We start from the raw sequence: 16,253 nt of genomic DNA on the forward strand, positions 1-16,253 counted from the left end.
TCCATAGAGTTTGTGTGTGCAGCAATGTAAATTCTGACATTGCTCATGTCAGTCACTAATCTACCTCATTCAGTTCATGTCAAGATGATACATCACAATGCTCAACAACTGTCATCCCTGCTTTAAATAGATCTACATTTTTCTCAACTATGCACTGATGATGATGATGCACTGTGTTTTTAAACAACTGTTCCGACCATCTGAAATATGAAGAGCCAGTTTGGTGTAGTGGTTAAGTGTGCAGACTCTTATCTGGGAGAACCGGGTTTGATTCCCCACTCCTCCACTTGCACCTGCTGGAATGGCCTTGGGTTAGCCATAGGTATCACAGAGGTTGTCCTTGAAAGGGCAATTGCTGTGAGAGCCCTCTCAGCCCCACCCACCTCACAGGGTGTCTGTTGTGGGGGGAGGAGATATAGGAGATTGTAAACCGTTCTAAGTCTCTGATTCAGAGAGAACGGCGGGGTATACATCTGCAATCTGCTTCTTCATATGTATATGTATACAGGGCTCTTATTCTAGCAGGAGCTCCTCTGCATATTAGGCTACACACCCCTGCTGTAGCCAATCTTCCTGGAGCTTACAGTAGGCCCTGTAAGAATAGCCCTCTAAGCTCTTGGAGGATTGGCTACAATGGGGGGCATGATCTAATATGCAGAGGAACTCCTGCTAGAAAAAGAGCCCTGTATATATATGTGTGTGTGTGTGTGTGTATGTGTATGTATATGTATCTATATATGTATATATGTGTGTGTGTGTGTGTATGAAGAGCTCCATGATGCAGAGTGGTAAAGCTGCAATACCTGAGTTCGATCCCAGCTGAAGCTGGTTCAAGTAGCTGGCTCCAGGTCGACTCAGCCTTCCATCCTTCTGAGGTTGGTAAAATGAGCTCCCAGCTTGCTGGGGGGGAAAGTGTAGATGACTGGGGAAGGCAATGGCAAACCACCCCATAAAAAGTCTGCCGTGAAAGCGTCATGATGCGACGTCACCCCAGAGTCGGAAATGACTGATGCTTGCACAGGGGACTACCTTTACCTTTTTATTCACTACCCACCTTACCACTGAAGGGGAAGGACAGCAACCAGAATGCAGGAGGTGGAACTTACCTGGTGGGCTGTACAGCACTGGAGAAGACAGTCTTTCAAGTGCCAAAGTCCAGTTCATTAAGGGCCTTAAAGGGCTTTGAATTATACCCAGAAAAAGATGGGCAGCCAGTGCAGATCTTTCTACACTAAGGTGATTTGATCCCTGTATCTAGCCCCCACAACAGCCTAGTCCAGCGTTGGCCAACGGTAGCTCTCCAGATGTTTTTTGCCTACAACTCCCATCAGCCCCAGCCATTGGCCATGTCTCGCCTAGTCTATTTTGAAACACAAGCAACATAAAAGTCTCCTGCCCAGAAAGAACTCCAATCTAATATATATATATACATACACACACACACACACACACTCAGGACGGGTTACATCATAAAAAGAATCGACAATAAAAACAATAAAAGACCAGTTTAAATATATAACATCTAAAACTACAGAATGACTAAAATGACAGGTTCTGCCTCACAGACATAGCCTATTGTCCAAGTCCAGTAGATCTTACAGCACTGGGATGGAATGAAGGGGGAAGGCCGGTAACAAGTGACATCCACTGCCTCAGCTGAAAGCCTGGCAAAAGAGCTCTGTTTTACAGGCCCTGCAAAACTGGAGCAAATCCTGCAGGGCCCAAATCTCCAGGAGGAGCCCATTCCACCAGGTAGGGGCCAAGACTGAAAAGGCTCTGGCCCTTGTCGAGGCCAGATGGACATCTCTGGGTCCGGGTATTACCAAAGTTGCTGGGTCACTGATCATAAAGATCCTCCCATAATGGAGTTACATGTCACTCTGAAGATGAATAGATTAGCAGTGCAATCCAAATCAGTGATACCCTTCAAAACCCAATGACTGTCAAAGAATAACTCTACTTAGAATTGAACAGTCATTGTGGCATAAGTATCAGATGCATGAAGTCTTAACTTGAGATGGCAGATCTATCTGTTCATCTTTGACATAGTGTATGTGTATGTTATACACATATAAACGGAAATGGCAGAGAAACTGAATGCATTTCCCCCCCTCTGTCTTTACTGGGGAAGAGGAGAGGTGCTTGCCCGCTCCAGAACTGCCAATTTCAGGACTATTGAAAGACCTGACTCGGATTGAGGTGATAAGAGAGGAAGTCCTACTACTGGTGGAAACTTTTTAAAGAAAAAAACCCTCAAATGTGAACTTCTGGATCTCCTGACAAAAATATGCAATCTATCACTAAAATCTGGCTCCATTCCCAAGAACTAGAAAGTAGCTAATGTAGCCCCCATCTTTTAAAAAGATTCCAGAGGAGTTCTGGGAAATTTTGGGCTGGTTCAACTAATGTCTGTTAAATACTGGGTTTGACATGTTGGAGTTCAAACAGAAACATGCTTTATTGGTATCTACATACTAAGGCAATGTGGCGGGACCATGACCCCGCTTATATACATAACTATAATAGAAGAAACATCAGGGTGAAACTAAGCTATCAAAACATTTATATGTAATAGGAAAAACCTTTTGGTCTCTACTTCTGAGTAGACTTTACTTCCAAATAATCTAAGTTGAACAATATAAATGTGCACAAAGGCACTTTAATATTCCCAAGCTTCTACCTTTAAACAGACTTCAATATGAGACGCGAGAGTGCACGCAGGCACTTAGACATAACCTCTTTCCCCAAATAGTCTGCACTAAAATGAATTCAAACAGTCTGCAGGAAAATAAATCAAAGTGCACACAGGCACTTTTAAAGTGCACACAGGCACTTTTTAAAGATTAAGGGTCTGCTTTTGATTCATAAACTAAAATCATGAGAAAACAGTCTGTAATGAATTCTTTCTTTCGGATTGCACATAGTACTTTGAGAAACAAAGTATCCCACTTCACAGTCTTTCACGTTCAATCCACTATTATTTCAGTGAGGTGTAGGATAAAGAATAAGTTCATCTACATAAAGCCAGATCCAAGTGGGCAGCCGTGTTGGTCTGAAGCAATAGAACAAAGCAGTAGTCAAGGGCACCTTTAAGACGAACTAAGTTACAAATACAAGTTGATGGGTTGTGAACTGGCAGAGACTGACCGAGAGAGAGATCTTGAGGTCGTGGTAGATAACTCACTGAAAATGTCAAGACAGTGTGCGATTGCAATAAAAAAGGCCAACGCCATGCTGGGAATTATTAGGAAGGGAACTGAAAACAAAGCAGCCAGTATCATAATGCCCCTGTATAAATTGATGGTGCAACCTCATCTGGAATACTGTGTACAATTTTGGCCACTGTACCTCAAAAAGAATATTATAGCATTGGAAAAAGTCCAGAAAAGGGCAACGAGAATGATTAAAGGGTTGGAACACTTTTCCTATGAAGAAAGGTTAAAACGCTTGGGGCTCTTTAGCTTGGAGAAACGTCGACTGCGGGGTGACATGATAGAGGTTTACAAGATTATGCATGGGATGGAGAAAGTAGAGAACGAAGTACTTTTCTCCCTTTCTCACAATACAAGAACTCGTGGGCATTCGATGAAATTGCTGAGCAGACAGGTTAAAATGGATAAAAGGAAGTACTTCTTCACCCAAAGGGTGATTAACATGTGGAATTCAATGCCACAGGAGGTGGCGGCAGCTACAAGCATAGCCAGCTTCAAGAGGGGATTGGATAAAAATATGGAGCAGAGATCCATCAGTGGCTATTAGCCACAGTATATGTATGTGTGAGTGTGTGTGTGTGTGTGTATATATACATATATATATATATATTGGCCACAGTGTGACACACAGAGTGTTGGACTGGATGGGTCATTGGCCTGATCCAACATGGCTTCTCTTATGTTCTTAAGTTTTATTCGGAATGTAAGCTTTTGTGTGCTCTAAGCAGACTTCATTAGACAAAAATGCAATGGCAAGCAGTCCTAAATATAGAGAAAGTGGGCAGTGAGTTAGTATGTAGAGTCATGGAAATGTTTTTTAAAAGAACCACAAATTGGGGTCTGTGTTTGTTAATTAGTGCTGTTAACTGGGCTGAAACAACAGTGAGGGTGATAAAAAGCAGACTGATGTTATAGGTGTAAAGCACTATAAATAAGAGCTTGTTGTTAGTTCTGGGTTTAAGTAGAGGGCATTAGTTTCTCAAGAGGTTTAAAGAAGAAGAAGAAGACTGCAGATTTATACTCCGCCCTTCTCCCTGAATCAGAGACTCAGAGCGGCTTACAATCTCCTATATCTTCTCCCCCCACAACAGACACCCTGTGAAGCTAAGTTTGCAGATGATACTAAGTTGTTCTATGGGAGAACTAGGGAGGACTGTGAGATGTTCCAGAAGGATTTGTCGAGGCTGGGTGAGTGGGCGTCAGCATGGCAAATGAGGTTCAACATGGATGAGTGCAAAGTAATGTACATCGGAGCCAAAAATCCTTACTATAAATCTCCACTGATGGGTGGTAATTTACTTTGGATTAATGGTAGATAATTCACTGAAGATGTTGGTTCAGTATGCAACTGCAATTTAAAAAAGGCCAATGCCATGCTGGGGATTATTAGGGAGGGGATTGAAAACAAATCAGCCAGTATCATAATGCCCCTGTATAAATCGATGGTGCAGCCTCATCTGGAATACTGTGTACAATTCTGATCACCATACCTCAAAAAAGATTATAGCATTGGAAAAGGTGCAAAGAAGGGCAACTAAAATGATTACGGGATGGAAAACCTTCCCTATGAAGAAAGGCTAAAGTGTTTAGGGCTCTTTAGCTTGGAGAAACAACGACTGAAGGGTGACATGATAGAGGTTTATGAAATTAGGCATGAGATAGAGAAGGTAGCAAAGGAAGTACTTTTCTCCCTTTCTCACAATACAAGAACTTTTAGGCACTCAATGAAATTAATGAGCAGTAGGTTTAGAACAGATAAAAGGAAGCCCTTCACCCAAAGAGTAACACGTGGAATTCACTGCCACTGGAAGTGGTGACAGCTACAAGCATAGACAGCTTCAAGAGAGGATAGGATCAACACATGGAGCAGAGGTCCATCAGTGGCTATGAGCCACAAAGTATAGATGGAACACTATGTCTAGGACAGTAATGCTCTGAATTCTTGGTACAACAGTGGAGGGAACAACAGTGGGAGGGCTTCTGGAGTTCTCGTCCTGCTGGTGGACCTCCTGATGGCACCTGGGTCTTGGCCACTGTATGACAGAGTGTTGGACTGGATAGGCCATTGAGTTGGTCCAACATGACTTCTCTTATGTTCCTATTTTCACATAAACATGAACTCTGGTCCAAAAAGACATTAAACATGGAAGAAAGCAAATATGGCATTTCCTGGCCTCCTCCCACCCTTGTACCAAGAAAATGAGCAGATTCTTCATGCGCTAGTCCATGCAAGTTCATGCCACAATAAATTCACTAGCCTTTGAGGTGTCTCAGAATTCTTTCCCCTGGTTCCCCCCACCCCATAGCAGACTAACACAGTTTACCCAGTATAATTTGTAAACAGGCAAAAATCTAGATTGCTTAAACTGCATATTTAATTTATCTGACCGAAACTAATTGTGTTTCTGTGTATGCATTACAGTGACAGAAGCTTTTGGAGACCCTTGGTTACACTGACAATTGGAAACTGCAAATGCAAGTGAATATTTCTAATTTAAATGTTGCATCCAGTTCCTGGTAGATCACATATCCCAAAATGGCCAGAGGAAAACCATGGTTCTCTCACTCTCCCCAAGTGAGTCAATTCTCTATGGCAGTACTAAAAATAATGGAAATACAAGTATACGTGAGAGATGAGGGAGGAAGGGACTCATGTGCCCTTAAGGCATGAGGGAACTAAACAACTGCAACATATGAACAAAATCATACGCAATTATGGCTTCTTTTGTGCTTGATTTTTACGCAGCAGAGTCTCACAGGGAGTCGTATGCCTTTCTGCCTGATATACCAAACTGCATAGCATTAAGATTAGGAAACAGTATGTCCCTGATATGAATCCCTTTACACATATGTAAACCAGCATTTTCAGTCTTTCATATTAGATGGAACTGAACCAAACAGTAAAATGCACAGGTTAGATGACCCAAGTTCTTCATGGTTTGAACTAGAATAAAACCTCAATACCTTCAATCAACCCAAATAAGACCAGCCTCCTTTTACCACCCCCAAACCCATAACAGTTGACTTCTGAATGCCCCAATGAACAAACATTCTAATCAGGGCTTTTTAAATAGAATCTTTAAACGCCTCCCCACGGCTTTAGCCTTCCCCAGCATGCCCTCTGTGGCAGGCGTGCTGGGGAAGATGTGAGAAGGCATCTTTAAATGCCTTCCCATGGCTCTGGCCATCCCCAGCATGTCCTCTGTGGTGGGCACAGTGCGAAAAGTGCGGGGAGGCATCTTTAAATGCCTCCCCATGGCACCAGCCTTCCCCAAGGTGTCCACTGTGGTGGTCATGCTGGAAAAGGCATGGGGAGGCATTTAAGGATGCTTTCCCAAAGGTTCCAGCCTTCCCCAGCCTGCCCATACCTTCCTCAGCAAGCATGACTCTTTAAATGCCTCCCCAATGACTTCCCGAGCCCTCTCTAAATTTGCCTTCCCTTCAACGATGGCAGCCTGGGTGTGCTGGGGATGGCACAGGGCTGTGACCTAATATGCAAATAAGTTCCTGCTTAGCTTTTTCTACAACCCCCCCCCAAACCCTGCTGCAAACAATTACAAAAACTTGTTATTCTTGATGCTAGCTTTATGTCCAGCTCAAAGAGCTCATCATGTATAAGAACTATTCATATTTGAATTGTTTTGCCCAGTTGCACTCTTTCACAGAAGCTGAAAGTAGAATCAGCACTCAAGTTTTGGATGGCGCTTAGTAAGAGTGCTGAATGCCCCATATACATGCATCACCCTGATCAAGTTCCAAATATGTAGTTACTAAAAAAGAAAGTCTCTACAGCAAAGGTTTCCACTTTCCCCAGAAATATTCCCTTTATTTCTTTATTTTGTTATTACTTGTTTTTTGTAATTGTACAACCATAAAACAATAACAACAAATATTTTAAATGAGTGGTGTCTTTGGTTGGATTCAAAGTGGAAGTAGCACTTTAGTCTCCCCGCTTCATCCTTGGAAAACAATAATTGTCAATGGATTTATGAAGGCTGTGAAACATCTTGCTTAGAAAGAAAAAGGAAGTCATTAATTAAGCTGAAAGGATAAGAAAATTGAACAGGGCAGTAGACTTGAGAAACAGTACTTTGACAGTCCATCGAAGACAGCCTGTGTAGCAATTACAGTTTGTTTAAAAAAACCCCCCACCACAAATAAGGTCAAAAAAGGCAGAAAAGCAACACTGTACATAGCACTGTAATGCCATGGATTGTCAGTGAAATTGTCTGATTATCCAGTAAAGTTGTGTGAACAAATAAAGGCAATTCCAAGCTAAACAACTAGTGCTGAAGCAAGCTTAGTGAAAAGAAAAATAACCTTGCTTTGTTTTTTTTTACAGTGGATGATGTGTGCTTTGGTGCTTGAAAAACAGAGCATATGATTTGAAAAAGAACAAAAGCATAAAAATAAGAAGTAGGATCCTTTAATAGTGAAACATGGGTTAGTGGGGTAGGGGAAGCATGGCTGATATTTGCAATTTTTTAAGAAGTCTTAATAGAGAGTGGGAAAGGAATCCTGTTGAAAGCAACTGGCATGATAGCAGAACATTCCACTTCTGAAAAATAAAAGTAACCCTTCAAATTGGCAGAAAAATTATTGCAGATACAGGGCTGGATCCAGTGTACTGTTTTCACAGAGGCAAACACTTTTGCCTGTGGAGCGTGACTTTCTCAGCTCTTGTAGAAGCCTGAAATGACTCCCCAAATCCTGTCATGAGAGGGAGATCCAAGAAAACCTTGCACCCGGGAAACACACCTCTGGATCCAACCATAGCATTGATTAGAAAGGAAGAGTTCTGCCACTCCTTGCTATGATGCCATGGACAGTTTCCAATAGATATCAGTGACAGCTGTATAACCACATTCCACACTTTTATTCACAATCTTACTTATGGGTCGTTTTCGCACTCACCTCCAGCCGGCGCGACCCCCCTCTTCACCGCGCAGGATCTGCGCGGATTTCCCACTAAATGCCGCGGAGCAGCCTTTTGCGCCGGAAACTCCCGGCACAAAAGCCGCTCAAACGTAAACCTCCAAAAAGCAGTTTCCGGCGCAAAAGGCTGCTCCGCGGCATTTAGTGGGAAATCCGCGCAGATCCTGCGCGGTGAAGAGGGGGGTCGCGCCGGCTGGAGGTGAGTGCGAAAACGACCATGGTGTTTTTCTGGGAAGGGAGGTAGAAAAGGGAGTTTCAGTTGCCCCCACTCTCTAAGACTAGACAGGTGGTGGTGATCTGAAAAAGTCCTTCTCTGTCATGGCACCAAAACATCAGAACTTCATCTGTCTTCCTCTATCGGTGTCTTCTGACAGCCTTCCTTCTGGTGCTGTGTGTTTATGTGTTTTAATTCAATTTTATACTTTTAATTGTATTTATAATTGTGCAGCTGCTTTAATATTCACCCTGATTGAGTGGAAAGGTGGCACAAAAATGTTTTCAACTAATTAAATATACAAAAATGTTTTTAAAAAATCACATTATTCAATTTGTGACTAAAAACTCAAATATTGTCTTAACCATTCTACTCAAAAAAGTATTTACTATTTTTGTGATGTGTTTTAAAAAAAACTTGGTGGTTACTTTCCTGGCATCCAAAGATGTAGCCATTCAGTACAACACAATTCAGACTAGCTGTATGTTGTGGATGAATGTCTAGGTGTGCAAATAAACCTCCTTATGTATATGGATCACTGTTACTAGATTGGCATGATTGTCTGGAAAAACACTTTCAAACTGTACAGCTGAGATCTGCACGTATCCTTTATTTAGCAAGACAAAAACTTTTAATATACCTTTCAGCTCCATCTTTCTCTTTATCACTTACAGACACATACGGCATATCACTGCTCTGGACACCAGTTATTTAAAGCTATTATTTAGTGCCATAATAAGTAGCAATTTAAATACAAGGTAAGATCACTACATTGTCTTGTTTACTGGTGATGATAATGTTAAACTGACATGAAATGCTCTCCTACTCCCCAAAAGGCAGCCTATGATTTGTTATCATTAGACTGTCAGTTCCGTCATGTATTAACCATCAGTTCATACTATACCTTTTTTTAGCTTATCACTTTATTTTGTATCAGTAAAAAAAAAAAAAAAAGCTGCAGCATTTTAATTGTGTCGCTGCTATTTTTGTATTAACTGTTTCATGCATTTTTCCCCTGGCCTTTTAATTGCAGTTTAATAGTGGTCATTAACACATTAAGGGGTGTTAGAAGAACATTTGAAATCCTCTTGACTTCTACCAAAGTTGACACTTCAATGCTACAGTAATTTCAGCTATTCATTTATTTAATAGTGACCTATGCAAATGTGGAACCATGTCATTTTACAAATTGACTGTAATAATTAACTAGAAAGGCAGAGTAAAATGAAACAAGTTATAATTAGAATAAAACTGCTACAGTATTACGTCAGCTAGAATAAAATAATCTCAAATGATTAAATTGGTTTCAATTATTAAGGATCAGTTTAAAGTACCCACTGTTCCGATATTTTTTTTTTTACATTTCTCTTTTTTGTGTGCATTAGATGTCACCTCATGCAATTTATGTATTTTATTCATCTTGGTAAAACAGGCATTACAAAAGTTTAATTAAGTACTAAAAGACTCCATATTATTCTGTTGAATTTTAAATTAGTTGCAGAATCTAGTGACACTGAAAGAACGTACCATTCATACTCATTTCAATTAGCAGCATCTATTACACTGTCTAATTTTTTTTCCCTGACAGTCAATAACTATATAGGTATGTGAGAGGACACATTAGTCCTCTTTGATTCTGAGCTTAAACCTCCTGAGCACAAGCATCAACATTTTGCTCTCTGGAATTCTTCCTTCACATGTAACAATGTTTGGATTCTAGGACACAGAGTATATACTGTGTTGTCTTGTAGTCACAAAAATATATTTATTTTATTCATTTTGTGTCATTTACTACAGTTGGACCTAATTTTTCTCCCCAGTGGGGACCCAAAAAGGTGTACACCCATCTCCTCTTATCCATTTTATTCACAACAACCCATTGAGATAGGTTAGGGCTGAAACTGTGTGATTGGTCCAAGGGTGTACCCAGAAAGCATTCATAGCAGAGTGGGGGCTTGAATCTGGGATGGTCTTCAAACTGAATCAGCAGAGTCCTTTCATATAAATCTTACAACACCCCCCCCCCAAAAAAAAATGCTTTAAAAATTGGTATCAATTGAATTTTCCTTATAATAGCTCCTGGATGATGTTAATCCCAACAAACATGCATGTTTCAATTGTGAATAGATAACACTGTTCTCAATTTGTTGTTATACATTTCATAGTTCTGTAAAATTCAGGACTGGCCCTGGGGTGCATGATGCCCCATGCAGACTCACCACCTGCCATCCCCCACCTGCCATCCCCACATGGCAGACAAAGAGGAGAAGCGATAGGGAGGAGGTGGGGTGGTCGGGTGGATGAAGAGGAAAGCAACTGGGAGGAGGTGGGGTGCGCAGAAAAAGAGGGAAGTGATAGGGAGGAAGTGAGGCAGGTGGAGAATCGACAGGGAGGAGTGGAAAGCAATGGGGAGGAGGTGGGGCAGGTGGGTGGATGAAGAGGGAAGCAATAGGGAGGAGACAGGGTGGGTGGAGAATCAACAGGCGGAGAATCGACGGGGAGGAGGTGGGGCGGAGGAGGGGAAGGGGTGGGTGGGTGGAGGAAGAGGCAAACTAGCAATTTGTTTAGGGCATGTGAAGGGGGGGCAAATTTGCCTCCCCCACTCTGCTGGCACCCTAGGCAAATGCCTAGTGGACGGGCTGGCCCTGGTAAAATCCATTTAAAAATATTGAAATTTGTCTCAAATTCAAATATATCCTATCTCAAAACTTCTTGTGCATATCCAACTGAGAGATAATATGCCCTTCAAGTACCTTCAAGATGCTACCATGTATGTGCATCATTTGTCTTATGTAGGAATGGTGATACCCTGAAGCAGGTTCTCTAGAATTCCTGGAAGGGGGGAAGCATACACAGTGCAACATTAATTTTTTTCCCTGTTGCTATCCATGCAAAAAGTCTAATAGAAATAGCAATTAGCCATCTGGGCCATGCAGAATGAAAAGGCAAATGGGGAAGACGAAGATTTATACCCCGCCCTATACTCAGAATCTCCTTTACCTTCCTCCCCCAGAACAGACACCCTGTGAGGTAGGTGAGGCTGAGAGCTCTCCCAGAAGCTGCCTTTTCATATATAGGGTTTCTAAATTGCTATATATAGAATATATATAGGATTTGTCTGTCTGTCTATCTCTCCGTCCATTTGTCTGTCTTCTTGTTCAAAAGGTGGATAAGCAATCTCAAAGAACATTAAATCCCATGTACTATTATCCTTGTATTACCACAGTGATAGTAAGATGTATTTAACATATACAGCATATTCTTCATCTTTATTTCACAAACCTAAAGGAAAACTGGGATTGTTTCAATGCTGAATATATAAAGAGAACAGGGGTGGGGAATGTCAATCCCGAGGGCCGTTTATGGCCCTTGAGATCACTGGCCCTCACGGATCGCTGGGCTGAGCCAAGCCATGTGGTGGCCTCCCTGGGGCCCGGCTGGCTGGTGAGGATTGTGGGCTCCAGTCGTGCTGTGCAGTGGCCTCCCCAGGGTCTGGCTGCCAGCAGGGATTGCAGGGCCCAGCTGCACTGCGCGGAAGCCTCCCTGGGGCCTGGCTGGCTGGCCAGCCAGGATAGCTAGGGGGCCTGGAAAAGTCACTGTCACAGTTCAGGTAAGTTTCCCCCTCATTTCCCTTTCTATTTCTCCCCCCTTTCTTTGTTTGCCTTAATTCCCCTTTCTTCCCCCCATTTTTCTCCCAATTTCTTAATTCCCCTTTCTTCCCCCCATTTTTCTCCCAATTTCTTTATTTCCCTTTCTTCCCCCCATTTATTTCCCTTTATAATCCTTTCTTCCTCCCATTTCATTTCCCTTTATTCTCCTTCCTTCCTCCCATTTCTTTCTTTCTCTTTCTCCCTTCCTTCCTCCCCCCCCCTCTCTGTGGAGCCTGAGTGGTGGGCATTGTGAAGGACTGTTGCTGGGGAATGTGGAAGCCTTTAATTGTTTGCTGTGAGCAGCTGCAGTTTCCACATAAAGGAAGGGAGGGAGGGAGGGAGGGATGGCAGGAGTGTGAGCCAGCTGCCAACAGTTCAATTTGCACTTGATTATCCCAGATGGTGTGGCCTAATATGCTAATGAGTATGTGACCTAATATTAGGGGATGTGGTCTAATATTCTAATGAGTTCCTGCTGGGCTTTTTCTATAAAAAAGCCCTAGACCTAAGCATTTGCCTAGGGCAGCAGGTCAGGGTGTGTGTGCCAAATGACTTCAAATAGAAAAACAATTATTTAAATTAATTTTGCCGGCCTGAATTGTTTTCCTTTGGCAAAGCACTGTTTTTTATGTTGATAATTTTCTATGGCCCACGATGTCAAGTCTGGCTTTAACTCTGGCTCACTCAAAGAGCATGCTGGGTAGAACCAAAGTGTAACCAAATGCTGCTAGATAACTCTCCCCTGTTCCCCCCTCCCTTCCATAGAGAATGTCCCTGCTTTGAAATGGTGATGTGCGAAAAGTCTTATCTGAACCTTCTCAGCTCAGGCTCGGGGGAGACAGGAAGCCTGGGAGTACCAAGGCCGTGGGCCTCTAATCAACATGAGAATGTATTAGTAACATCTATGTGTGAATGTTCCCTTTGCTAGATTCCCCGGCCCGTAGGAATCCCTTTGAAGTGTTCTTATATGTAATGTATCTATTATACGGTCTTCAGTCTTTTCAAGCTCTGGCCAAGGCCGCAAGTAACCAGCATCAATAAACTAGTTCTTTGTATCTACATCGACTCCTTATTGAATCTGCAGACTTGACACACGAATGATGTTATACATATCCAAGGATCGTGGGGCCCAGCTGGCCAGCAGGGATCGCGGGGCCCAGCCACAGAAAAAGGGTTTCCCACCCCTGATATAGAGGCTATGGTCACAATGATGGTAAGCAGCAATACTTCAAAATAAGCAGCTTTGAAATGGTAGTGGGCCCTAGGTGCTTTTGCCTTCATTGGCCCCTCTCACCATCATGATACCAATATTTTAAAAATTGATATAACTTTAAATATTTCAACTTTTTTCTGTTTTAGGCAAAAATTAATAATTTTTGTGGTCCCTAAAATTTCATTTATTTCTGATGTGAGGAAAATTTTAAACTTTTTTTTACCCTAGAGTCCAATTTTTATTCCAATTTTAAAGGAAATTAAAATGTTTTTGTGGGCCCCTAGAAGTACCATGACCCCTAAAAGTACCCTTAGGCATATTGTACCTAATGAATAAGTTGGCCTTGATTGCATTACCTGGTTCTTCCTCTTCCTGGCTGGACTTCACCCTTTCACAGTTGGAACCTCCTTCCATTTACCCTTGGACTCCTCCCCCAAGCCCCACCTATCACCTATCACCCCCCTTTCACACTGCTAAGAAGCTGCTAGGCAGCCCCCAAGCCATTCTCTGGGGCTGCTCTGCCATTGGTCCCCTGGCCTCTGGATTCCTCCCGCATACTTCCCCCTCCCTTCGGTCTCTGTCACCTGGCCTACGCCCATCCAGGCTGCCAGCTGACACCCATTGCCTGGGAGGCAGGCTGGGGGCTTGGGCTACTGGAGCTCCAGGGGCCTTTGTCCCAGTGGTGCCACTGCCAAGATTCTGGAGGCTGATTCTTTTGGTTGCTCCTGGCCCAGCTACCACGGCATCTGCTTCCAGGTTGATGCTTCTTGCTCCATGGCCACAATAGTCTTTGCCTCCTCTCCTGTCCCACCTGTTGTGGCCAGCCTTGGGGTTTGTTCAGGGTAGGTGGGATGCATCCTGGCTCCTGCCAGAAAGTAGTTCAGGCTCAAAGTGAAGGTTCCCACTGGGCAGGGGCTCACTTCCAACCCCAGACAGGGAACTTTGCATACAAAAAGTCTCAGGTGTGATCCCTTGCATCTCCAGCTAAAAAATCTCCAGCAATCTCTGCTCCATAACTCCAAAGAGTCAGTCAATGCAAGCAATACCAATGGCTCAGCGTGGTACAAAACAACTTTGTATACTCATATAATCCACAAAGATTCCCCCTGAGTGCTCTGCATCCAGGAAGAGTTTCAAAGAGAGATTAGACCTGGGAATATAACTTCAAGAAAGAAATATTATGAAAGCCTCAAGTGTGGTAAACAGTTCCCTCAGAAGTAAACTTTCTCCCCTTAGCGAGTACATTGAAAGTAAAGCTGTATTAATATATTGGGTGTTAAAAAAAATCATCTAGAAAGTTTGCTTTACAATACAATAAATCAACATGCTGCAAAATATACTGATTTTTGGACATCTGGTCAGGAATCTCAGCAGTCCAGGTTTTAGACCATCTATGTTGACTAACACTGGATGTGATCCTTATATTTTGGAAATTTATTGTTATTTGGTTCCTCCATGTTGCTATATTTTGTAGGCTTAGCATTATGATTCAAAATATCCTAAACATTAAAACCTTGGGTACAGGAAGTTGATTACCACAGAGGACTTCTTCTTGTTGTCAGATCCCAACAACAAAGTCATATTTTAGGATACATATTGGCAGGGCTTTTTTTGTAGCAGGAATTCCTTTGTATATTAGGCCACACACCCCTGATGTAGCCAATCCCCCAAGAGCTTACAGCCCTGTCAATTCTTGGAAGATTGACTACATCAGGGGTGTGTGGCCTAATATGTAAAGGAGTTCCTGCTACAAAAAAAGCCCTGCATATTGGTTTGTACTGGTTGTACTGCAACATAATGGTCACAGTTTCCTTACCGGAGCCTAAAATTTTAGTTTTCTGAGTGTGCTGAGATTTTTCTGTTAGCAATATCAAGAGTTTCTTCTTCTGAAACTACAGTTCCCAGACTTCCCTAGGGAGAGGGAGTGACTTATAAACCAGTTTATATCTGTAGTATAGATATGCCCTAAGAAGTTACTAGGTTAGTAGCAGGGCAGAAATTAACATGCTATTCCCAGAGGTCAGAGACAATTCACAGCAATTTCCCTCTCTCACTGCACTGGAGTACAACATTTGAATGCTAATAAGGAGAAGCCATTTTGCACATAGGAGTAGACTGTAATTCACCAAACCCTCCTCAGCTTTAAACATTAATGGAAACTGTGGGTATTTTGTGAAAAATGTCTGATAATGATAGAGCAACAAACAAGCAATGTGAGTATTGCATTTAAACATGAAATCCCACTTTCAGTCATGCCTTAAGCTTGTTAATAGTGACTTGTACGTTTTCCAAATGGAACTCGATTTCTTTATTGTAATGTAATTGCAATTAATGTTGTACAGTTGTAATAATGTAATTATTATTAATTACATTTTCCAAAGGTAATTAAAATACTTTGCTTTGAACAAAGGTGATAAGTGGATCACAATTAACAGCATTTTGACAAAAAAAAAGAGAAAACAATTAATACGGTAGATTATGTTCACTCAGTACAAACAAGCCATTTTTTGTACTTCTCACGAGTGTTAAACACTGATAATTTACCCAAATGATATCTTTGTACTTGGAAACAGTTATCAACATAGAGATCTTTCTGAGTTATATGGTTCAAAATTGGTTTTCATGCATTCCCAACTATGTTTGTATTTTAAAAGCTCTATTAAAAAGAAGATGATGTGTAAAAAAGGATGAAGTATAACGATATTTGAAAAGTCTGTCATTACTTGAGAAGTAGGCAGCGTAACGACTGCAGTGCACAAATGGCGTGAAGCATCATGGTGCAGCTGCCGGCATGCTGAATTTGTACTTGGCAGATGGAGGCCTGTTTCCCACATGACAGTTCACCTATGCATAAGGGGTTATGGGGGGATGCAACTATGTTTTCTCCAGGATTTGGGGTGGAATTCAGATACCTTCAAATGTCTATTTAAAACTAAAATAGAAAAGTGTGCAAAACAACAGTGCTCTCATGCTGCCTACTTCTTGGGGTGCTGTTTGTAAAGTGGAAGCACTTGAGGTCTCTATGTTTA

This window comes from Heteronotia binoei, chromosome 8 (genome assembly GCF_032191835.1).
Source record: "Heteronotia binoei isolate CCM8104 ecotype False Entrance Well chromosome 8, APGP_CSIRO_Hbin_v1, whole genome shotgun sequence".
In the NCBI taxonomy this organism is placed as follows: Eukaryota; Metazoa; Chordata; class Lepidosauria; order Squamata; family Gekkonidae; genus Heteronotia; species Heteronotia binoei.